The sequence below is a fragment of the Salvelinus sp. IW2-2015 genome, linkage group LG36 (assembly GCF_002910315.2).
Source record: "Salvelinus sp. IW2-2015 linkage group LG36, ASM291031v2, whole genome shotgun sequence".
Classification (NCBI taxonomy): domain Eukaryota; kingdom Metazoa; phylum Chordata; class Actinopteri; order Salmoniformes; family Salmonidae; genus Salvelinus; species Salvelinus sp. IW2-2015.
Genome location: NC_036875.1, coordinates 11,029,381 through 11,054,653, shown reverse-complemented (window position 1 = coordinate 11,054,653; position 25,273 = coordinate 11,029,381). Strand labels below are relative to the sequence as shown.

General features: G+C 42.4%; 1 protein-coding gene across 2 annotated transcripts in view; it reads right to left on the bottom strand.

The window, feature by feature from the left end:
* b3galt1b (UDP-Gal:betaGlcNAc beta 1,3-galactosyltransferase, polypeptide 1b) overlaps positions 1-25,273 on the bottom strand; it is a 131,023-nt gene that overhangs the window by 83,945 nt on the left and 21,805 nt on the right. The window contains exon 2 of one of the 2 annotated variants that reach the window (XM_023980831.2): positions 5,451-5,554. The exons of the other annotated variant lie outside the window; for it this stretch is intronic. The gene's annotated coding sequence lies outside the window, so the exon portion shown is untranslated. The remainder of the gene's footprint in view (positions 1-5,450; positions 5,555-25,273) is intronic. 2 annotated transcript variants of the gene reach the window in all.

The following is a 25,273-nucleotide window of genomic DNA, read 5'->3' as shown; positions in this document are numbered from 1 at the left end:
TAAATCCTCTGACCCACTTAATCTTTCTGTAAACAATGTTGGAAAATTACTTGTTCATGCACAAAGTAGATGTCCTAACACTTTGACAAAACTAGAGTTTTTCAACAAGAAATTTGGGAGTGGTTGAAAAAGAGTTTTATGACTCCAACCTAAGTGTATGTAAACTTCCGACATTCAACTGTATATATACAGTAAGCACATCCCACACAATGAACCTGAACTAGAGTCATTCTGTAGGCTTAGGGTAAGGACACATTTGTGGGCAACCAAGCTTTATCCACCCTCTAGCTACAGGGGTCCCTGAGGCCTGTGTTATGGGCATCTCTTAATTACCCACTATAATTCAGACCCAATTGATTGGTGATATTGATAAAAAAATGAGAAAGGCTTGGTAAAAAGTCATTAATTTAGCGCTCCGGTGGCTGAGCTTACTTGGGCTTGAGAGAACCACTTCACACAAAAGCCTCCCTAGATGATTAGGCCACCACTTAATTGTCCTGACACCTTGTCTAAGAGAAGGGCAATGACCATCATAAACTGTCGGCTGAATCTACTGGACTTGAACAGTCATGTATCAAATGCACTGGTAGAGTTCCAAGCAACATAGACACTAGGACTCACTCGTAACTACAAAATGTGGATAATCATTTCTGTTGAGGAATATTACCTTAATAGAGTCGCGCCGATTAATTAGGGCCGATTTCAAGTTTTCAGTTAACATGGCACATATTGCACTTTTACTTTCTTCTCCAACACTTTGTTTTTGCATTATTTAAACCAAATTGAACATGTTTCATTTTTTATTTGAGGCTAAATTGATTTTATTTATGTATTATATTAAGTTAAAATAAGTGTTCATTCAGTATTGTTGTAATTGTCATTATTACAAATAAATGTAAAATAAAATCGGCCGATTAATCGGCATCGGCTTTTTTGGTCCTCCAATAATCGGTATCGCCRTTGAAAAATCATAATCGGTCGACCTCTATACTTTAATGACAATAATTATGGAAGAGACACCGTAACTGCACATGGCATTTGAATACGGCTTTGAACATTCTTCAAAAGGTCTTTGGAAATCTCGAAAACACTAACCACRTTTCCATCCACAGTTTTTATGCGAGTAGTCATACTGTGTCAAAAACATTATGACAGCTGTGATGGAAACAGGTAGTTTCGGTACAATTTTATAAAATMATTTGTTCATTCGACATGGTGGGATCTTTTTGTGTCAGAAAAAATGCATTATGCGAGAAACTTTGGTGGAAAAGCCTTTATGTACAAATATTACCATCATATCTAAGTAAACTTGGAGTCACGCAATTATATGGTGTGTGGTCCTCCCACTATGACTCGGGAAACCAAACAGTTTATTAGGCTACAGATGAAATCATGAACTTCAGAGGATGGTGCACGGTGATCTTGATGCTCCTGTCCAATAAATACMGAGGGTTTTATTCTGGTGACATGGTGATTGATGCTTGACTGCTGTTTGACAAATACAAATAGTTTCGCTCTTATCCATAATAATCTCRTCATGTAGACAACCCTACCCGTCCAGCCTTCCCGCAGCCTACCTGTGAGCTGTTGGCTAGAGCATACGTGTCAAAACSAGATTAGGCACATTTGCTATTTAACAGTTTTTGTGACAAAACTATTGGTAGAGTTGAAAAAGCAATGGAACACACAGTATTTGTTTTGGGTAACTGAAAAAGTACATTTTGTGTGCACCACTGTACGTCATCACACACTCATTTTTATCGGCAACAAGTCTGTTTGGTGGAAAAACAACACTGGTGGGAAAATGAGCTTATTTTTGAATAGTCGCATGAAGACCTGTTGCCAATTGGATGGAAACCTAGCTACTGGTGACCTTTTATTATTCTCTCTAGGCTGGATTGATCACACTGTATTAACATAGTCATTCCTTAAGGTCAAAGTTATTCATCAGAGTTTCATTGCCAGGTTTGAGTGACACTGGGGTGATTTATACTGAGCTTCACAAACATTATTCAGATTTTTACAAAATATAAAAGGGTATCAATTTACATTATTTATATTAGTAGGCCTAATGTATATCATTTAGAAAAGTTACTACACATAAATTCAATATAAAGCCTCATCTGTAAACCTGAGTCTTTGTGGTGAGCGGTCAAACAAAGATGATCCTATGAATCGTTCCAGGAGATTCACAGTATTTCACCGAAAATGCATGTAAATCAATTGTTATTTTTCCAGTGGACTAAAGAGCTATTGACAGAAACAGGGAAATCAGAGCTCATTGCAGGTATTATAGATCACAAGCTACAAAGTAATTGATGTTGTGATGAATACAAATAGTTCCTTTTTTGAAGCAGAGATCAAACTCCAATATCCTCCTCAGGCTGAATTTTTATTCATACTTGAAATAATTTTCAGACCAAGGCAAATTCACCACAGACTAATTTGTCAAACTCTTCACCACAAACACAGAACATGATTTCAACACAGAACATGATTATTTTTTCTTTCAATAAAAATAATTAATGTGCTATCACTTAATTGCTAAATGGTCACAAATTAATTGTCGAAGACYTTAAGGCTTAGCCAGACCATTGGTATATGAATTAGCAATGTAATTCATTATTATTGATACTTCRTGAATTCAGCATGTTAATTAAAGACCATTAGGCATTATAAGGCATTTCAAATAACACTAGTGGAAAATGCTCACCACATAGCCTTTAACTCAATAATATAAATTCAATGTTTCCCRACGGGAAACTATAATTGTGTGCAATAGGAACAAGGCTGTTCAATGCCTAGCGGTAATTCCACTGCATTACAAAWTGAAGGAGAATATAATGCATCTTGAATTTACACTGATGCCAGCACATGAGTAACCTTTCCACTCTGTTGCACAGATGCAATAGCGTCACAATTTGAAGGTCAACTGCATAAGCATCTGTTCTTGGCCCATACTATACACTGCTCATCATCAGGCGATCTGATCTTCTAAATCATATTACAAGGTAGGTAGACGTTGGCCTAAGTTGTAATATTGACTACTAAATGAATACATCATTAAGAATAGACTACATACGGTTGATATTGTCATCTCATCCAAATCTTAATTGACACTGATTACAGAACATGCTCTTTAATTGCTATAAATGGTTTCATTTCAAAGCTGTGGCAGCATCTCACTTCTCTTTTAGCCAATGTACTGTAAAATGTAAACGTACTGATGCATGCTCCTCTATGGGATATTAGTATCATGGAATATTCTCTTATGAAAGTGTTTCTGACCTGATTAGGATGTTTCCATGGTTGACAGCATTGACAGGCATCAAATCCACTCATCAGTGTATATATTTATTCACTCATCAATGGATTTGACAATCTAGCTCAAGAGAATGAATTGAGATGGTTCTGTGAAAGGCAATGTGTTTACTCATATACTCATCAGGCCTGTCATCTGTCCTCCCATATCTTCTTAGGGATATCCCCCTTTTTTMAATTTTCGCCTAAATGACATACCCAAATCTAACTGCCTGTAGCTCAAGCCCTGAAGCAAGGATATGCATATTCTTGGTACCATTTGAAAGGAAACACTTTGAAGTTTGTGTAAAYGTGAATTGAATGTAGGAGAATATAACACAATAGATCTGGTAGAAGAAAATGCAAAGAAAAAAAMCAACYGGTCTTTTTCTACCACCWTCTTTGAAATGCAAGAGAAAGTTCACAGTTCTAGCCATCACGCTGGTTCCGATAGTGTCCACAATATGGCAGCAGTGTATGTGCAAAGTTTCAGATGGATAACTTGAAGTATGAGTGAACTACAAGACTTAGTGTGAAGTCCCCAGGTACATTTGGGCAAATTGTGAAGGAGACATTCGCATTCATATAACATTTYTTCTGCAAGAATATCGTCAAATCTGTATACTTGGACTTTGATTTAGCTTTCCAAGTGTTAGTAGCCATATTATAAGTTCAACATTTGCAAAACAACCAGTTTTCATATCTTCATAACAAGTTTTTGTCCAAAATGAAAAGGCATGCTGTCGTACAAGGTTAGTAGCTACATTTTACGACATATACATGKTTTCCGGATACTCCCGTAAAGCCCAGCTCATTGGCTATCTAACTAGCTTTGTTTGACCCCGATTGGTGCTTATTTAACAAAGATAGTTGTTCAAGAGATGACCGCCCGCGTCATCGGCGTGATATGAAGGCGTCGCTCTCTGACCAAATATKGTGTCCTATAGGATATACTACACCCCTACTGATATAGTGAAGTATTGTTACCTTCTAGGATCTCTGAGGAATACATACAAACGTGATTTGACTCGTTGAAACAAGATTTAGGGTGAAATTTTCAAGATTCCTTTCTTTGCAAATTGAACGAGTGGAAATACAAAATCGATTGTGCATGCTATATGGACCTTTTTAGGACATGAAAAATAATTTTATCTAACAAAATGACACTTCATGTTATCTCTGGGACCCTTTGGATGATAAATCAGAGCAAGATTTCAGAATGTAAGTACACATTTCACCTTCAGAGGTGAATGTATCAAACCTATCGTGGTGAAAAAAGTGTTTTGTTGTTAGGAGCTCTCCTCAAACAATAGCATGGCATTTGTTCGCAGTAAAAGCTACTGTAAATTGGACAGTGCAGTTAGATTAACAAGAAGTTAAGCTCTCGGCTGATATAAGACACTTATATGTACCGACATTTGTTGTTTCTCTAAAATCTGCGATCTTGACATAACACGCTGCATGATTTACAACTGTCCCGTTGACGGGACGCTGATCTGTCCTCCCATATCGAAGATGTCATCATCAAGAGTTTGTGTGCGGTTGTGCATTTCAACATGTGTCATCTGATTTGCCATGAGAGCTCTTTGTATGAAAGCCTTCTGTCAATGAAAATACATGCTCGACCATACATTTGTATTTGTTAGTTGTAAGACATCAGCTGTAAATGATGTTGTTATCCAACAACCCAGCATTTGCAGTAGGTCACATTTCAATACTTAACTTTGCCAAAAGGATGAGTCATTSTACAGATATTAATTGACGCAGAGAGTTAATGACTAGTGAAATGGAATCGCAGTGTAATTACAGAGGGACATTCATCATATTTACTGTCCACACTTCTATCACAGTGATGTGACTGTGATTCTCAGATGAGTCCAATTGAGAATAAACTTCCTCTAATCGCAAATGGTTGAACGTGCAAGAGGTTGCAGAAGACCATAAATAAAACYGAAAGGAAACTAAATGGTGTCTATAAACTCCTATTCAACCAGTCCTGTGTTAATAAGCGAAGCACATTTTTCTGCATAGTAAAAACTGAATGACTGTTTGGTAAAGGGAAAAGGAAGCAGTTAACTATGGAATTCAGATGTGGATATTACACACAATAAACAGTGTTGACACTTTTCTTAATAATATTAATTTAGTACCTTGTGTGCATTCTTTTGATGTCAGGTTCCTGGCTGGCTTGCTAAGACCTCTCAGATACAGAACGGAAATACTCTGACTCATGGCATGTTTCTCAGCTCCAGATCTAGATTGAGAGAAAGTGGCAATGAGAAGACAGTACAGCTTCTCTCTCAGTATCACATCAGTTGGTAAACAGCAAAGTGCTAGAATATTCACCAAGGTGGATGTTTACATAATGCCGTCTCAAGCACCTGCCAGAGTTGTGGGGAGAACTTATTGGAGACCAAAGAGCAGCAGCACAAGTCTGTCCTAGAGTAGGTATAGAGTCCTATAATCATGCTGTCAGACAGCGGGAGAAAGAGAGAGATGGAGAGCGAGAGAGAGATGGAGAGCAAGAGAGAGATGGAGAGAGAGGGTGTCATGGTAAAGAGAGAGAGCGAGAGGAGGTAATCCTGGTGGGCAGTTCGTTGGGTGAGCCCAGACAGCTGAGAGATATGTCATTGCAGCCCTGGATTTCACTAGCGGGTGAAAAGGTGTAAGAGGACAATGTCTGTGGTAACTGAGGAATTATTCTATTCACACTCAAAGGCCAAAACAGAAAATAATCATTCTGATCCCTGCTGAAACACAGTCCCCTTTAGCTGACGGTGTCTCAATAGCAATCGAAGGGGCCATAGCCATAGGTAGCCTGTCACACTTATATCACCAATGAACCATATGCCCCAGGTCAGAGGTCAATTGACCAATCATGCAATGACCACCACTCACTTTTCAGAAGTGTACACCATGGGCYATTAGTGAAACTAACCCCATATTACTGCTTACAAGTCAATTTCCCCCAGTATAACCAAATATCTGTGCTCATCACAGAAAATGAAGATGGAAATTGAATTTGGTGGGTTGAATGTTCCTAATAACCTGACACCTTATTGGGGGAAAATACAATGACAATAGCGCATTTGCTACTCTGTGAAATACTGTATGTGAGCAATCCCTATTCCTTTAATTCTACCTAGCAACATATTAGATAGCAAATCAAGAACATCTCAATTCACCTTCCCACATAAACAGCAACTGTAAAGATTAGTGTGAATAATATGCATCGTTTGTGCACCACTGTAGCTTGGCACTTGATGTGGCATGGCATTACAGTTTTTCTCAATTGTGTACAAGCATTATTAGGAACAATGTTGTCGATTTTCAAAACAGAGTCCAGAAGACACAGAACTCTGTGGCCTTTTGCAAMACAGTAAATGTGTTTTAAAAATGTAGTTACCTTCTCAAAACATAAATACATTCATCACAACTATATTATAATTTCAACATTTCAAATACATTCATAAAAAGAACACAGCTGTTTGCAAAAAGATGAAATGCACTAATACTTATCTCCATACTTATCTCTCTTTTAAAATCCCAGTAGATCAATAGATTTTCTTTGCCGTCACTAAATCATAATGATCAAAATTGGAAGTACAACTATCCAAAGGAGCAGAATTATGRGCAATTACTGTCCTTTTATGCATATTTCACCAAACAATTTCATACACATCAAATTAAATATTATTCCTGGTAAAATAAATAAATAAGCACAGTGTGTACAGGATTCATTCATCACAATCCAATTYCATGTACTCAATACATAGGTTGGTTTGTGCATAGTTTTGTAGACTTTCCTTTGGCACACAGAAACAAAATCAAGGAAAGGTGAATACAATGGAGGAACACAACTGATATGAATTTATAGGCCTCAAACCACACCAAAGCAAAGCTATATAATGGAAGATCACAATGTTGGAGTTGATGACTTCATTTTCTGGATCTCTGCAGGTYCGCAATATTGTAAAGAATCATAACAAATAGACATTCCCCATTGCCTAGATCTTTCCCTATATATTACATGGTATGACAGWGATTTGGTGATATACTTTTTGTGCTCTAGTATTTACTGATTGCTGAAAACAGTGAACACAATTGCTCACATWTCTCTTCTGATGAAAACAATGTGTTCATATTCTGTGAAGAAAACACTTATCAGTGAATTGTCTTKTCACTGTTGACATTTCTATTTAGAGTTTTGTAAAAGGGGGTCTAAGATCTGCAACTCGGGTACAAAGGCAATAAAATTATCAGAAGTTCTGTAAATGCATTTGACCATTTGTTGTTCTGTCATAGATACGTTTCAACACAGATCCCCCCCCAAAAATGCTTGTACGCGATTGCGAAAACCTGTAAAACCCTTAATAAGCCTGGTTTGGAAGCACAACTCGGTTTAACATGAAAATAGATTTCACCATTATTTACAGCAGTTTGATATGTAAAGTGATGGATCGCAGTGGGAGGGCTGCTGCTGGCATGCTACTGTGTGTGTGTGTGTGTGTGTGTGCTCATGTGTGGTCGTGTGTCCCTCTTCTCAGCATTTCTCTGCAACTCTTCATTCACTTAACTCTCCCTTCCAAAACACTGCTGGACGTGAGAGCTTAAAAATGGTAATAAGTTGACAGGTTCTTTAGGCAATTAAGTGCTCAAGTCCAAATTAACATCCTTCTCAGTCATCTTGTGTTCCAGGAATTATTGACTGAAAACTAAATTACATTTGCCCATGCCAAATAGAGGGATACACAATAAACTAAACAGAAATAGATTTGCATAAGCTTTGCATTAATACATCAATTATTACATTCATACATAAACATGCATTTTCACCCCTTTCATAACATTTGATCAACAATATTGACTTTAAAGCAACAAAATGCGATTTTAGGTTTTACGACATCAGCCATTATTTTGTCTAAATGTCCTGTAACGATAGCTTCCTGGACACCAATTATAGTGAGAAACAGGTAACKGTGGATACGGTTTCTAAATACAAAAGAGCAGCAGAGCAGCTGAAAGATACTGCCTGGTTCTCTCAGAGCTCTAGGATACACAGCCATTAACCTTCAGCTTCAAAACGTCCCCACAAAAGCCTGTCAGACATCATTAGTGCAAAGACGCTCTCAAGAATGGACATTAAACAAGTAGGAACATCACGTAGCCTATGTTCTGTCAAATAGATTTCAATCCAGGGTCCCTATGAGCACAAGACATTTAAAATACGTATTTTTGGTTGAAAAGACGTTGACATTTGTCACTTAAGCCATTTTTACCCCATTGGTTAATACCATGACTGTCACGGCATTCAAGAGAACAYAGACTGCCCACCCTAGTCACACCCTGGCCTAACCAAAATAGAGAATAAAAAGCCTCTCTATAGCCAGGGCATGACAGTACCCCCCCCAAAGGTGCRGACTCCGGCCGCAAAACCTGACTCTAAAGGGGAGGGTMCGGGTGGGCCTTCTTTACGGGGGYGGCTCGGGTGCGGGACGTGGACCCCGCTCCCTCRCAGCGGGCCCCGGACTGAAGACCCTCGTAGAGGGCGCCACCGGACTGACGGGCGGCTCTGGCGGCTCCGGACAGACGGGCGGCTCTGGCGGCTCCGGACTGACGGGCGGCTCTGGAGGCTCCGGACTGGAGGGCGAACCTGGAAGGAGGAGACGGAGAGACAGCCTGGTGCGTGGAGATGCCACAGGGCCCACCAGCCTGGAGAGACCTACAGGAAGCTTGGTACGTGGAGGAGGCACCGGATAGACTGGGCTGTGGGGGAGCACTGGAGCCCTGGTGCGCAGCCTTGGTACCACTCCTCCAGGCTGGATGACCACTTTAGCCCGGACCATCCAGAGTGCAGGCACAGGTCGAACCAGGCTGTGGGGGAACACTGGAGATCTGGTGCATAGCACACGCACCTCTCCCTTAGGCTCAATGCCCACATTCGCCCGGCCCACATTCGCCCGGTGCAGTTCGCATAGGGCGAACTGCACCCTCCCAACGCCCTGGAGACACAGTACGCAGCGCCGGCGCAGGATATCCTGGACCAAAACGGCGCACCGGAGACCAAACGCGCTGCGCAGGCACAATCCGCCCTGGCTGGATGCCCACTCTCGCATGGCACTTGCGGGGGGCTGGCATGTAGCCCTCCGGGCTATGAGCGCGCACTGGCGACACCGTGCGCTTCCTGTCTCTTATACACATCTAGATGTGTATAAGAGACAGGTGGTGCGCAGCCTTGGTACCACTCCTCCAGGCTGGATGACCACTTTAGCCCGGACCCTCCAGAGTGCAGGCACAGGTCGAACCAGGCTGTGGGGGAGCACTGGAGATCTGGTGCATAGCACACGCACCTCTCCCTTAGGCTCAATGCCCACATTCGCCCGGCCCACATTCGCCCGGTGCAGTTCGCATAGGGCGAACTGCACCCTCCCAACGCCCTGGAGACACAGTACGCAGCGCCGGCGCAGGATATCCTCTGTCTCTTATACACATCTAGATGTGTATAAGAGCATGAGTCCAGATAACGCTGCTGCTCCTCACCACGCTGCTTGGTCCGTTTGTGGTGGGTAGTTCTGTCACGGCATTCAAGAGAAGAAGATGAGGACCAAGGTGCAGCGTGGTGCGTGTTCATAATTAATTTAATAACAACCGAACACTAAACACGAAAATGACAAAAATAATAACCGAAACAGCACTGTCTGGTACAGATACGAAACAAAAAACGACTACCCACAAACACTGATTGGAACAGGCTACCTAAGTATAGCTCCCAATCAGAGACAACGATAGACAGCTGCCTCTGATTGGGAACCACACCAGGCCAAACACATAGAAACACAACAATATAGAAAAAAGAACATAGACTGCCCACCCTAGTCACACCCTGGCCTAACCAAAATAGAGAATAAAAAGCCTCTCTATAGCCAGGGCGTGACAATGACTTTAGACTACTTGACTAGACCCCCTTGAGGCCAGTGGATTAGCGGCAGGGAGGGGGGGGGGGAATCGATACAGTTACATATCGCAATATTTTTTGATGATATATTGATATTTGACTCCGAGTTTATTTTCTTTTGCTAACCCAGGTTGAGTCAGCTAGTGCTAGTCGGCTGTACTTGCGCCAAAACTCTGGTATTTTTCATCCTATAGCACGTTCTCCATCTTCTTTTTAAATAGTGAGCCAACATGTTTTCAGTACTTTTATTTCCCTGACTGATCAAAACAGGTTTTTATTATGGCTCTCTCTTGTCTCTCTGCAGCAGACATACTGTATAGTGAGCAATATGTTTGGACCATCAAATCGCAACAAAAAAAGAAATTGCAGTATCGAATTGCAACACATCATATCGGCACCTAAGAATCATTATAATATTGTATCGTGTGTTCCCTGGCAATCCCCAGCCCCACAGTGGATGGTATTCAGGAAACTTTTAATTGCAATTAGGCTTTGATGATAGCCAGGGTTTGATCAGCACCGTCAGGTCACCTCTCAGCGACACGCCTCAGTCCTAACCCAGAGACCCCCAGAGACCTCCAGGGACCTCCAGGGACCTCCAGGGACCCTGGATGACCTGTTATTTCAGAAGCAGTAATGAATAGATGAGCACTGGGTTATTGATGCCACACACTCCACCACAGACTGGCCTGCACAGTAGAGCCCTGCACGGACATGAATCTGAAGACCAAGCCCTACCCATGCCCATGATGTTCAGGCCCTAACCTACCCGAACCCGATTGCTTTTGTAATAGATGAGCACTGAGTTATTGCCCGAATCCAAAATCAGAAAAAGTGTCTTCCATTAGAAATGAGTAGCTAATGCATACTATCTTCCCCCTGCTCCCTGCGCTGCTCCCGCTCCAGCATGTGAATATCCATAGCAACGGCTCTGCTTGGACTGCTCTCAAGACATGAAAGAGTCTGAAGAGAGTCTGAAGTTAGCTAGCTACTTTTCGTCACTCTCAACTTTGACAAAACTTAAAGAACACTATTATTGTCTGTGAAATAATCTCTCCTGTCGACTTGGACAATGTTCTGGTCTTATATTTGACGATGTTGAAGCACTTCTGACACCATGTTACGATCTTAGTAAGATATGACTATACAGAGACACTGCACCAAAGAGCACGAGCAAACAACTCAGCTTCAAAATATTAGCTAGTGATCAATTTAGTCATGAGTAGGTCGGGTAGCAGAGCTCTACTACATAGACTAGTCTCTCTGAGTGCTCATTAGCACAGTATTTCTTCCGTCSCTCTCCCTGCCCCAACCTGCGCTCGAACCAGGGACCATCTGCACACGTCGAAAACAGTCACCCACGAAGCATCGTTACCTATCGCTTCACAAAAGCCGCGGCCCAAGGGAAATAACTACTTCAAGGTCTCACCGCTAACTAGCTAGCTGTCTCACACCGGTTGCACTTCTTTAGTGTGGTCAAACAACAGTCGACCCAGCAAATCCCCTCAGAGACAAAYACCTCAACACTCACTCGATATCAGATGTGAACGCACATTACCAGTTCCACCCACACCGAGAGACACAGAGACGTGCACGTGACAGATAATCCTGTGATTGAAGTGCCGTACCTCCCCCTCTAAATCTTCCCTGCAGTGCACCGGAGCGTGTTACAGACATGATACACCTCAACATTGACAATGAAATGAAAAAGGAGCCCTTTCTTTCCGAGAAATTTCCATGTGATGTATTTCCATGAGCAATTATTAAAACCCCTTACACTCATGGGAATGGGCCTATATGGATAGGGCATATGCATAACCATGATAGCAATTAAAGGGGAATAGTTTGGAGATGATGGGAAAATGATTAGGCCAACATGCTGATCAGACCACTCRCGCGAGTGCGTCCGGCATCACGCGCATGTTGATTTAGTCCCCCCACACCAGATGTGATCAGGACATACAGGTTGAACTATCAAAACAAACTCTGGATCAACTATATTTATTTGGGGACAGGTCAAAAAGCATTAAACATTTATGGCAATGTAGCTATCTAGCTTGCTGTTGCTAGCTAATTTGTCCTGGGATATAAACTTTGGGTTGTTATTTTACCTGAAATGCACAAGGTCCTCTACTCTGACAGTTAATCCACAGAAAAAAGGGTAAATCGAGTTTGTTTCTAGTAATCTCTCCTCCTTTAGGCTTCTTCTGCTTTGGCCTTTATATAGCGGKTGGCCATCAACTTTAAGGTGCATTACCACCACCAACTGGACTGGAGTGTGAACCTCACTTCRTCTTTCAATCACCCACGTGGGTATATGCTCCTAAAAACCAATGAGGAGATTGGACAGGCGGGACTTGCAGCGCGTCAAGYGTCACAAACCAAGTTCTATTTTAGCACCTGGCTACGCAGACGCTCATTGACGTGCACAAGCAGTGTGGGTGCAATTATTGAATAACGTGTATGTGTACATTTATTTTGCAAAGCTCACACACGCGACACGAGCGGTGTGGTCAGCATGTAAAGGTACATTTCAAACTTGTCTTACATTTGTATATGATCACGTGTCTCTGTATTATGCGTGGGAATACTTGGGAACAGATTTAGAAAATTATAATCACTTACTGGTGTTTTTACAGTCTTATGTCCAACAAAGAAAATTCTAAATAATAACAAAATAATAATAAACCGTAACAGTATTATTWAAAMAWWTTTTGCTCAGAGGACTTGGGGGGGCAAATAAAACCAACATGGCCGCTAGTTGTGGAACTCTGCTGTACAGCCACTGCGTTCCAATTTAGATGCTTATCCATGTCCAATTCATCCATTTTCAACCTGTATATGGGTACGAGTGTGAATATGTCTTAGTACTTTTGTATGATTCGATTTAAGACATATTTCTGCCATTTTAACATCAACTGTTGCTACTTTTGAGTCTGTAATATCTGCAACATATACACTCTCTGGCCAGTTTATTAGGTACTCCCATCTGGTACCGGGTCGGACCCCCCTTTGCCTCCAGAACAGCCTGAATCCTTCAGGGCATTCTACAAGGTGTCGGAAATGTTCCACAGAGWTATTGGTCCATGCTGACTCGATGACATCACGCAGTTGCGGCAGATTGGACGGCAATACATTCATGCTGCGAACAGTCCGTTCMATATCATCCCAAAGATGTATTAGTACTGGGTTTAGGTCTGGGGACTGCGTAGGCCACTCAAGTAAACTGAACTCACTGTCATGTTCCAGGCAATATTTTTCTACTCCTCAATTGTCCAGTGTTGGTGATCACGTGCCCACTGGAACCGCTTGTTCTTGCTTTTAGCTGATAGGAGTGAATCCGATGTGGTTGTCTGCTGCAATAGCCCATCCATGACAAGGATCGWCGAGTTGTGCTTTCCGAGATGCCGTTCTGCACACCACTGCTTACTAAAATGTTAATGTAAATGTACTGCGCCGTTATTTGTCTGTTTGTGGCCCTCCTTTTAGCTTGCTCAATTCTTACCATTCTCCTTCAATCTCTTAGCTGTTTTCGCCCACAGGACTGCCGCTGACTGGATGTTTTTTGTTTGTCGCCCCATTCTCGGTAAACCCCAGACACTGCCGTGTGTGAATAGCCCAGGACGGCCTGCCGTTTCTGAGATATGGATCCAGCGTGCCTGGCACCGACGATCATACCACACAAAGTCGTTTAGGTCACTCGTTTTCCCTTTCTAATGTTCAATCAAACAGTAACGAATGCTTTATTTAAGCAAGCCACGGCCACGTGACTCACCGTCTGTAGGAGCGAACCATTTTCGTGAACGGGGTGGTGTACCTAATAAACTGGCCAGTGAGTGTATGCAAGACTAAGTAAAGCAGGTGAAAATATTGTTCTTAGTAGATTATCTACTATTCTACAGTTGGCATTTACTTTAACATGTGAGTCTCAGAAAAATCAAACCATCCATTTCCATACCTATATGAAGCACCCACACACCACCCTCAAGAGGACCCAGACAGGGAACACCCACTGAAATAGTCACATGGAGCTCCTGAGAAGAAAACCAAWCCCGGAGGAAGAAATCTGTCCTTCATCTGAAAAGAACCAAAAAATCTGCAAAATCTAATTATTGCTGCTATACTTCTTTCCTCCAGTTGGAACCCAGCATGCATCCATCAAATACGAGCAAGGCAGTTAACCCCCAACAACAACTTCTCCCCGGGTGCCGATGACGTGGACGTCGATTAAGGCAGCCCCCCGCGCCGCTCTGATTCAGAAGGGTTGGGTTAAATACGGAAGACACATTTCAGTTGAATGCATTAACATTTGCAACTGACTAAGTGTCTCCTAACCCTTTCCCTAAAAGTCTATGGCTGAATGGAATTGCTCTGACTAATGACATCTCAGGCAGACACCAGAGCGATAAATATATATATTCCCTTAGTTTCCAATGGATCCACACCCTGCTCGTTCTTCCACTGCCTGTGTCTACAGTGGCCTTCTCCCACGTCCATTAGCACCGTACCTTATCATAGTTAAGAGATAAAGAGACCTTCTCCCTTGATGAAAATTCCTTTGATTTCCCAAAAGCAGGTCTGTTCTGCTGCTGCGAATTTCACTGGCCTGTGGAGCGGCCTCTTCACCCCGCTGCAGGCTGTTCAATCTTCATCACTTTCCACCACTGCAGGACTGCCTTGCTCTCTGACTCTCTTCCTCTTTCTCTCTCTACCTCTGATCCTTTCATCCACTCCTGACCAATATTGCCCTGTTCCAAGCATCAAGACCCTCCACGAGACGCCCTTTAATCTTGGGATAAAATGGGCGCTAATGGAGCTGGAAGATCCAGAGCATTTATCTCTGTCTCTGTCTTTGAAAATGCAACCATTACCTATTGTTAAGGGGGCTGCTCGTGTGTTTTTGTTTCGCTATCCCCGCTAATTGATGCAATTACTGGCCTACCTTGAGAGAATAGCTGAAAATAGGATAGCGTTATGATGAGGGATAAACACCACACCACAGGGGCAGATCAACAATGTACACATTCCCAGCCTGTTTAATGTACACAGCTTGTTAATGACTACATGGCTTTCTGATCGTTGGGTGAGTAGCTGTGTTCTAGTGTGGTTAACACTGTGCAGTGATTGCATTCCTCATGTTTTAGATAAGAACATCCCAGCCAAACACATTACTTAAGATTTTCTGTGGACAGACCTGAAACAACACATTCTTTTGACTGCAAGTCTACAGTCTCCCACAAAAAAAATCAATAGTTAATCTAGGTCCCAGCTAATACCAGTCAAATTTTCTCATTAAACTGGCCTAACGGGAGAGCAATTTASTCTTGCAGCTTGACAGAACCGATAGAGGTCTCTGTCTGTGATATTGCTAGCCACACATCAATAAACATAATCCAAAAGGTGCTGAAGAGTTGAGCTTTTCTTCTCTCCTGTGTGAAATTGTCTCAGTACTGAGAGGTGTTGCCACACAAATTCKGTGGACATCAATCATTCTGCTCAGGTTTCCTAATAATGTAAAAAGCTCAAGAGAAATTGGATAAATAATATACATTATGTTTACATTCAACATAATTGACATGCTAATATAGGTGCTTGAAAGATGCAGCTGTAGTGTGGAATTTACTAAAGAAACATGTCAAGGCACAGCCACACTTGACAATTGGAAGAAAATTATTGACGAAAACTGGAGGGGAGTGATAATGTGGTGCAGGGACGTCTTTTCTTCAGTAACATCCCCACTGGCCCTCATAGCAGCAATGAGTCTCACTCACGCCTGTACAAAAATATTTGTTTCAAACAACCCTGATTGTGACAGCTCCCACACTGCAGGATATACAGTGCCTTCAGAAAATATTCACATTTCTTGAGTTGTTCCAAATTTTGTTGTGTTAGTCTGAATTTAAAAGGGATTAAAGCGGATATAGGTATTCAACCCCTTTTTATGCCAAGCCTACATAAGTTCATGATTAAAAATTTGCTTAACAAGTCACATAATAAGCTACATGACTCATTCTGTGTACAATAATAGTGTTTAACATGATCATTGTGCATGGTGAAGTTATTAATTACACTTTGGATGTTGTATCAATACACCCAGTGTAACGGTTGTCGTTGGTGGAAGGAGAAGAGGACCAAAGTGCAGCGTGGTACGTATTCATAATAATTTAATAAAGAATGAATACTGAACAAAAACAACAAACCGACAAACGAACAGTTCTGAAAGGTGCAAACAAAAACACTAAACAGAAAAKAACTACCCACAACCCATAGTGGGAAAACARGCTACCTAAGTATGATTCTCAATCAGAGACAACGATCGACACCTGCCTCTGATTGAGAACCATACTAGGCCAAACACATAGAAATATAACGACTAGAACACAACATAGAAAAACATAGAATACCCACCCCAACTCACGCCCTGACCAAACTAAAATAAAGACATAAAAAAGGAACTAAGGTCAGAACGTGACACCCAGTCACAACAAAGATACAGGCGTCCTTCCTAACTCAGTTGCTGGAGAGGAAGGAAACCACTCAGAAACCACTCATTTCATCACAAGGCCAATGGTGACTTTAAAACAGGTATAGAGTTTAATGGCTGCAATAGGAGAAAACGGAGGATGGATCAACGACATTGTAGTTACTAACACAAATGACAGAGTGAAAAGGAAGCCTGTACAGAATAAAAATATTCCAAAACATGCATCCTGTTTGCAACAAGGCACTAAAGTAATACTGCAAAAACAATTGGCAAAGCAATTAACATTTTGTCCTGAATACAAAGTGTTATGTTTGGGGCAAATCCAATACAACACCTTACTGAGTACCACTCTCCAGTTGTTCAAGCATAGTGGTGGCTGCATCATATTATGGGTATGATTGTAGTCATTAAGGAMTGAGGAGTTTTTCAGGATAAATAAAGAAATGGAACGGAGCTAAGCACAGGSAAAATCCTAGAGGAAAACCTGGTTCAGTCTGCTTTCCACCAGACACTGGGAGATGAATTCACCTATCAGCAGGACAATAACCTAAAACACAAGGACAAGTTTGCACTGGAGTTGCTTACCAAGAAGACAGTGAATGTTCCTGAGTGTCCGAGTTACAGTTTTGACTTCAATCTACTTGAAAATCTATGGCAAGACCTGAAAATGGTTGTCTAACAATGATCAACAATTTGAAAGAACTTTTGGAAATAATAATGGGAAAATGCTGCACAATCCAGGTGTGGAAAACTCTTAGAGACTTACCCAGCTGTAATCATTGCCAAAGGCGCTTCTACAAGCGCATTGACTCAGGGGTGTGAATACTTCTGTAAATTAGATATTTCTGTATTTCATTTGAAATAAATTAGCTAACATTTCGAAAAACATGTTTTCACTTTGTCATTATGAGGTATTGTGTGTAGAAGAAACAGAATTTTAATCCATTTTGAATTCAGGCTGTAACACAATAAAATGTGGAATAAGCCAAGGGTTATGAATACTTTCTGAAGGCACTGTGCATTCTGTATAGGTAACCACTTGAACAACTGAGATGATGTTGGCCTTAAAGCACATATGTCACCTGACCAAAACTCCTGTCATCCCCTTTGAGCCATGCCAAGTGAATTTTCTGCAAAGTCAGCCACAAGCCTTTCTATTGGCAACTCGCTAGGGATCATTGGGAATATCAATTACAGTACAGATAGACTCTGGCATGCCCAGTGCAGGTCGCTGACTGTAACAGTGTCACATTCACAGTGCCCGCTGTAGTAATGATAAAGGTAGGTTTTTAGTGCCATCAAAAGGTGCTCTGTGTGATCATTGTCAACTGATGGAGATTGGCAAAGTRTCTTAGACCTAATCTCACAGCAATGAAAATAGCCCACTGCAATAACTTGGTTGAAGTGGTGTGTTGACGGTCTGAACATCTACAGAGGGAACAAAAGTTTACCAATAGGGGGGCCTCCCCAGTGGCGCAGTGATCCCAGGCTGTGTCGCAGCCGGCCGCAACCGGCAGACCCATGAGGCAGCTCACAATTGGCCCAGCATCGTCCGGGTTAGGCCAGCGGGGATGTCCTTGTCCCATCACACTCTAGCGATTCCTGTAGCGGGCCGGGCGCATAAATGCTGACTTTGGTCCCCAGTTGTACAGTGTTTCCTCCGACACATTGGTGTGGCTGGCTTCCGGGTTAAGCGAGCAGTGTGTCATGAAGCAGTGSGGCTCGGCAGGGCTGTAATTCGGAGGACGCGTGGATCTCAACCTTTTCCTCTTCCGAGTCCATTCGGGAGCTGCAGCGAAGACTGTAACTGCCAATTGGATATCACGGAAATGGGGTAAAAAGTACAAAAATAATAATAATAATAATGTGTTTACCAATAGGAATAGAGAGTAAACAATGAGTAAACCGCTTGACAATGTGATTACATTCTCGGAGTGACTGGAGAATGTTTGCGGATGACCAATTTAGTTCTTTGAATATTTAGGGGTTCACAGCGAAGCTGTGATAACCTATCCCTCCAGGACACCTATCCCTCCAGGACACCTAACCCTCCAGGACACTACCTCCAGGACACCTACCCTCCAGGAACATAACCCTTCCAGGACAACTAACCCTCTCAGGACACCTAACCCTCCAGGACACCTATCACTCCAGGACACCTAACCCTCCAGGACACACTCCAGGCACCTAACCCTCCGGACCCTATAGCACCCGATGTCACAGGAAGGCCAAAAAGCTGATCAAGGACAACAACCACCCGAGCCACTGCCTGTTCACCCGCTATCATCCAGAAGGCGAGGTCAGTACATGTGCATCAAAGCTGGGACGGAGAACTGAAAAACAGCTTCTATCTCAAGGCCATCAGACTGTTAAATACTGTTAAGAATTCACTAGCACATTAGAGGCTGCTGCCCTTATACCAGACTTGGAATCACTCTCCACTTTAATAATGTTTACATATGTTGCATTACTCATTTCATATGTATATACTGTATTCTATCCTATTCTACTGTATCTTAGTCTATGCCGTTTTGAATTGCTCGCCCAAATATTTATATATTCTTAATTTCATTACTTTACTTTAGATTTGTGTGTATTGTTGTGAATTGTTAGATATTACTGTTAGTTATTACTGACTGTTAGAGCTAGAACAAAATATCTGCTAAACACGTGCATGTGACAAATCAAATTTGATTAGTTTTTTTTTATTGCTATTCTTCGATACATTTCCCACCTTGACTGGTCAAATAATTAAGAATAGATTTGGTTCTTTAAAAAAAAATAAGGGCACCAGAAACTAGAGGCCATGGGTAACTGGCACAATGGCTATTAGATGGCGTAATTATAAGCAGTCTCACTTAAAGCCTCATATCCGCGCGTTTTATCTCAATCTCTTGAAATTTGTTGTAGGCGTCTTCCTCATGTTGAACACATTTGCCTCAAAGATCCATAAGGTCTGTCAGAATAGATTTTCCTCCATCTTGTAAATTTGGGAAACTTTGAAAAACGCCAAATAATAACACAGTTTGAGAAAAGCTAAGGGATTGTTTGAGAGAAGGCTGTGTTATTGTAATGGTCTGGGTGTAGTGGTTGCAGAGGATCAGGCGCAGGACAGCAGAGATGAGTAACCACAAGTACTTTACTCAAATATTCAATAACATGTCGTAATATCGAGCCCACATAACGGACCGAACATACATAAAACATCACGCACAAAAACCATGGGGAAAACAGAGGGTTAAATAATGAACATGTATTGGGGAATTGAAACAAGGTGTGTAAAACAAAGACAAAACAAATGAAAATGAAAAGTGGATCGGCGATGGCTAGAAGGCCGGTGACGTCGACCGCCGAATGTGCCCGAACAAGGAGAGGGACCGACTTCGGCGGAAGTCGTGACAGTTATTGATACATCAGGAAATAAGATTTTGTGTCCATTTAAACCACTGTAAATCCACTCCACAGTGGCATATCAATTGAAACTTGTCATCGCTATCATGGACGTCTAAAATGAACCACACTGAATTTGGTATTTATATCTCAAACAAGGAACTATTAACAACTAATTATTTGCATATTGTACAGTAACACATCAAATCATCTGCAATCATCTTCTCCTCATGGATCATATGTCCGATTTTGTTTTTAGACTCAGTATTTAATGTTTTTGAGAAATTGTTGTTGTTGCATTCAAATATGACTGCACTGTACCTACAGATGCACACTAGCACATATGCTAACGCTAAAAATACTTTAAAAATCTTCTCATGAATCATACATCAGATTGACTTCAGATGTGGTACATAGACTCAATGAATTAGCCTCTAATGAATTTGAGAATGATTAGTTGCTGCATTCAAAGTGGGCCACGCTAAACTACTAGATGGCACCATATCACACCAGGGATATAAGAACTGAACCGATGGACATGGGGCCATGAMATTTGGTATGTAAAYCTTATGTATATGTCCTTGGAAGSTGTGTGAATATAMATTCACTGCAACCTCAGGTGGCTACACCAGACCAGTTGGTGGCACTATAGATGTCATTGGCACCAGTGGCACCATAGGGTCCTAGAGCAATAACTATTGATCAAGTAGACTTTGTCTCATGCAAATGAATGTTAGACTTATATTATACAGACAAACAATGTGAAATATTGTGATTTGTATATCTGTATAATCACATATTGTTGCCCTATTATGTGGTCTGAACATACTGAAAAGTGGATATTTTCGGAAACCGGAAGTCCTGTCGCTTSCTCGTCAGCGTATTACAGCTTTGAGTGTAGTTGAACGATTTTAGAAAGCTAATGTGGAGAGTACCAACTGAGATTTAAATAATTTACACAAACTAGACTAAACTTCACTTGCGTCATTCTTGTGGTAGAGAGATAAACATGGTCATGCTTTCACTGATTGTACATAAAGGAAGGTAGTTCCTACATGACAGAGTGCTTGCTTTGTTATCCAACTGATCTTGTGTCCTTTCTGTCATTATGTAAATGCCGTTCATTGCTAATCTCAGCTATAGTTTTTATTTTATATTTCGTTGAACTGGTGTGTAAACAGTGCTTGAGAAACTAAAAGGGTTATTAGGAACCTCAAGCCTGCTGCTTGCACCCAAGACGAGGTTAGGTGTCTGTTTCAAAAGTTTCAAACAAAGCCAACTGCCTCAATCCAGGATCATACAAACACTGCCTAGGAAAGAATTGTTCCTGCTTTGAAGGTACCCTTTCTTCTACACAGTTCATCTGCCAACACTCTGAGTTGGTAGAGAAATGTGTCAATAGKGTGAAATCTACACAAGGTGGCAAGACAAACGTAAGTTAGTAATCAAAATGTTCTTGAGCATGCCCACATAACAAAACACTATAGAATTACAATAGAATAATATATAATTCTGTATTAAACTGTAGTATACTGTAGAATACTATACTACATACTGTAGTATCCCTTGATCATGTGTAGTACTTTTTAATGTTATAGTGTACTGTGGAATACCATAGTAAATACTTCAGTATTATAAAGAAAACATTGAAGTAAATACTACAGAAATGTCCGYAAAAACAMTACAGTCCACAAAAACGTAACATTATGACTATAACTACTGTTCCCAGAAGGAGGAAAACAAGGTACAACATACTACGGGGGAGTCGCACTCTTGCGACTTTGGTTGAAGGATATACAATCATGYGTGACAAGGCAAGTTAAATACGAGCCTTGCTGCAAGCCCTGTCTTCCACAGGTGATAAGCGTGAGGCTAGGATTCATTCCTTCAATTTAATACCGCTCTTCACCGAGCCCAGGAATGGGCGGTGCCTCTTTTCCCTCCTTCAGGGAACAGTACTTAGTCATAACAAAAAGTTACTTTCCCTTTCAGTCAGTCAACTTTGGTACAACATACTATAGGGAAATATAATCACGCCCCTAGCTGACCCCAACGGATACTAAATGAAACGGTCCATGGCAGACCACCCGGTCCTGACCCCGCCAGATGCAGCAGTCTGGATACTGCGCACATGTCACGCTGCCTAGTGACTTTCCCCTCTCCCAGCTGTAAGCACACTGTGTGCAATACTGGGAGCAGTGACATCCAAGGGATAAAACCTAGGTAACCCTTGCCCCTTGCTGCTATATGCTAGGGAGATAGCCTCCACAAAACAGTGGGGGAGACGCTGCTTAAAGAGCACCCTGCCGCTAGCTGGATTAGCAAAACAGACAAAAAGTTAGTCACATAACTGGATATCCACAGTCTGTTCAATGTACGTGCGTAAAGCTCGCACCAGACAAAGGGCATGTAACCTCTGTCTTGTAAAGCAAAAAAKAGGAGGCGAAAAAGGGAAATAGCTCAAAAGCTAAGGACCTGTAGGACACAGCCATGACTTTCGGGATGAAGGCCGCATTTGGATGAAACGTCACCATAGAGTTGCCTGGGCGAACTGAGCACAGGAAGGATGTATGGATAATGCGTGGAGGTCCCCAGCACGTTCAGCCAAAGCCATGAGCACTGACAAGTCCTTTATCTTGGCACCAGAGCTCAAACTCTTGCCACTTATTCACATACAGCCCTCTCGTGGAGGATGCCCTTGCATACTGAATGGTAGCAATAACATTCGGAGGTAAACCGCTAGCCATCAGATTGGCCCTCTTAGTGGCCAGGCCCATAGGAACAACAGGTCCCTGCGTAATGGGAGCTTTCACGGGTCCCAGCCTAAAAGGTGAATGATCTCGGTGAACCAATGGTGCCTGGGCCAATGGGGAGCCACAAGAATCAATGGTTAGCCCTCCTGGTGCACCCACTCCAACGTGGACTGAATCAGAACMACTTGCGGAAACACGTAAAGGAGGGTCGAAGCCACTAGTGCACCAGAGCRTCCGTTCCCAATAGGGCAATCGGGTCCCTCATCGAGACAACACTGAGTGTTTTCTCGCGATGCGTAAAGATCTACGTCGGCCCTGACGAAAATATCCCATTCCTGGGAGAGCCTCCACTACTGAGAGAGAGAGGGTCCCACACCTGGATATAATATCTGCACCCGAGTTGAGGCAACCAGGGACATGCGTCGCTCAAAGAGAAAGCATGTGCACACTGCTCCCCAGGAATAGGGAACGAGCCAAGATTAGGAGGGAGAGAGGCAGTCTCTCCCCATCTGTTGATGCACGCCATCACTAAAATATTGGGGAAGGAGCTGAGCGCCAGATACTAATTGACTTGCAGTGCGCTCCGCACCAGTGTCCATTAGCCCCCGAATCAAGTTGCCTTCGTACAGCGGTGGGATGCGTCTGTGGGATGCGTCTGTTGTGATCACATTGCGGGATACAATTCAGCCCATATGAGCCCCCTGACAATAGCAGAGGGTCCCAACACTGGGCCATGGCCCGTAGCAGTGACAGGGACATCCAACGTAACTGGATTAGGCTGTGAGATGCGTTCAGGTAAGTGGCTACCACTCAGCGCTGTAAGGGCCGTATCAACAATTGCCCTACAGGAACGACTTCTATCACAGAAGCCATCGTCCCCAGTAGGCATAGGCACTGGCAAAAACGCAGTTTGTGACCGAGACAAAATTTGGCTAAGCAGAGCCGGAACMTACAATAGCTTGAGTCTAGCTTGAGCTTAGCTCGAGACCCAGAAACAGAATGCGCTGAGATGGAGTCAGACAGCTCTTTTTCTGGTTTCTTATTAAGTCTAGAAACTGAATAAATGACAGTAGCATGGATGTGTGGAACACTGCTTGCCACTCGTCTCCGCCGCTACCAGCCAATCGTTGTAATAGCCGGCAGCTCGTGAGCATTCAGCTCATGAGCAGAGTTTGTAGACTCTGAGATGCTTGTTGGGGGCACGTAGGTCTAGAGTCAGTTGCAAAGTCCCATCCCTTTTCGTAACCAGGAATACCAGCTGTACCAGCAGTCCCGGTTCTTCAACATAGGAACCATTYGGATTGCCTGCTTCTGGAGATAGAAGGATATTTCCTACCTCAAAACCGGCACTCAGGAACAGTCGACGGGATGACGCTGCTGAAGTGTGGGGGACGCACAACAAACTGTACCCTGATGTCACTGTCTGCCCTGGTTGGAGCAGACAGCGAGACTCCCGTGAAGTGCTATCTGAAGGGGAGGTACTCCATTTTGTGGACTGGGAGAAATTGGTTCTTCTTACATTTCCACCACTCTTGACAATCGTGTTTCTGAACATGGAAAAGGAACTCTTTTCATTGAACTCACATACGGGAGACAACATTTTTAACACCCGTGAACACTGTGGAACTCCGAGGCGATAAGATACGTTCCGGTACCCGGCTGGCACCCAGCGCTGGACAGCAGTATTAAAAACAGACCCTTGGCATTTTTTTACCATGGAGGTCACCCTACCGACTAGTCGTAGGTACTGGTGACAAAGCCCTTTGTAACCTAGTTGGGAATGGGACAGATAGCTCTCAAAAATGTACCCTTTCTGTGGTAACAGACAGGGGCGATTCGAAATTGAATCTAATTCCCAGGAATGAAAAGCGTTGAGCTGGAGACAGACAGCTCATTTGGGGGTTCATATGAACCAAGGAGACTGGGTATGGGATAATAGCGTGTTCATGTCCAACCCTGCTTGTTCCCTCGATTCCGCTACCAACAACTAATCGCCAATAGAGCCCATAACCTCTATCACTAGACACCTCATAGGGACTAGTGAGCTTCAGACATTTCATTTGCATATACCCTGCCCATTCCATCCCCAATTTGTGCCACCAGTAACTGAAAAACCTACATGCCAAGTATAGACCATATATTGTGTTCCCTATGGTTATAGAAAAGAGCAGAAGCTTTGAACTCTCCATTCAGAACACAGTCCTACCTACAGTACCTACAGGTTATGGAACATTTGCTCTTTTAGTATTTCTCCAGTAGTTTTCCTCAAGGAGAAAGCCCTCCACTTCTATGTCAAAGATATTAAAACAAAAAACYTTTGTAAATACGATAGTAATATCCCCCAAAAGTCTACAGTAAATACTACAGTATACTACAGACGGCAAAAACACT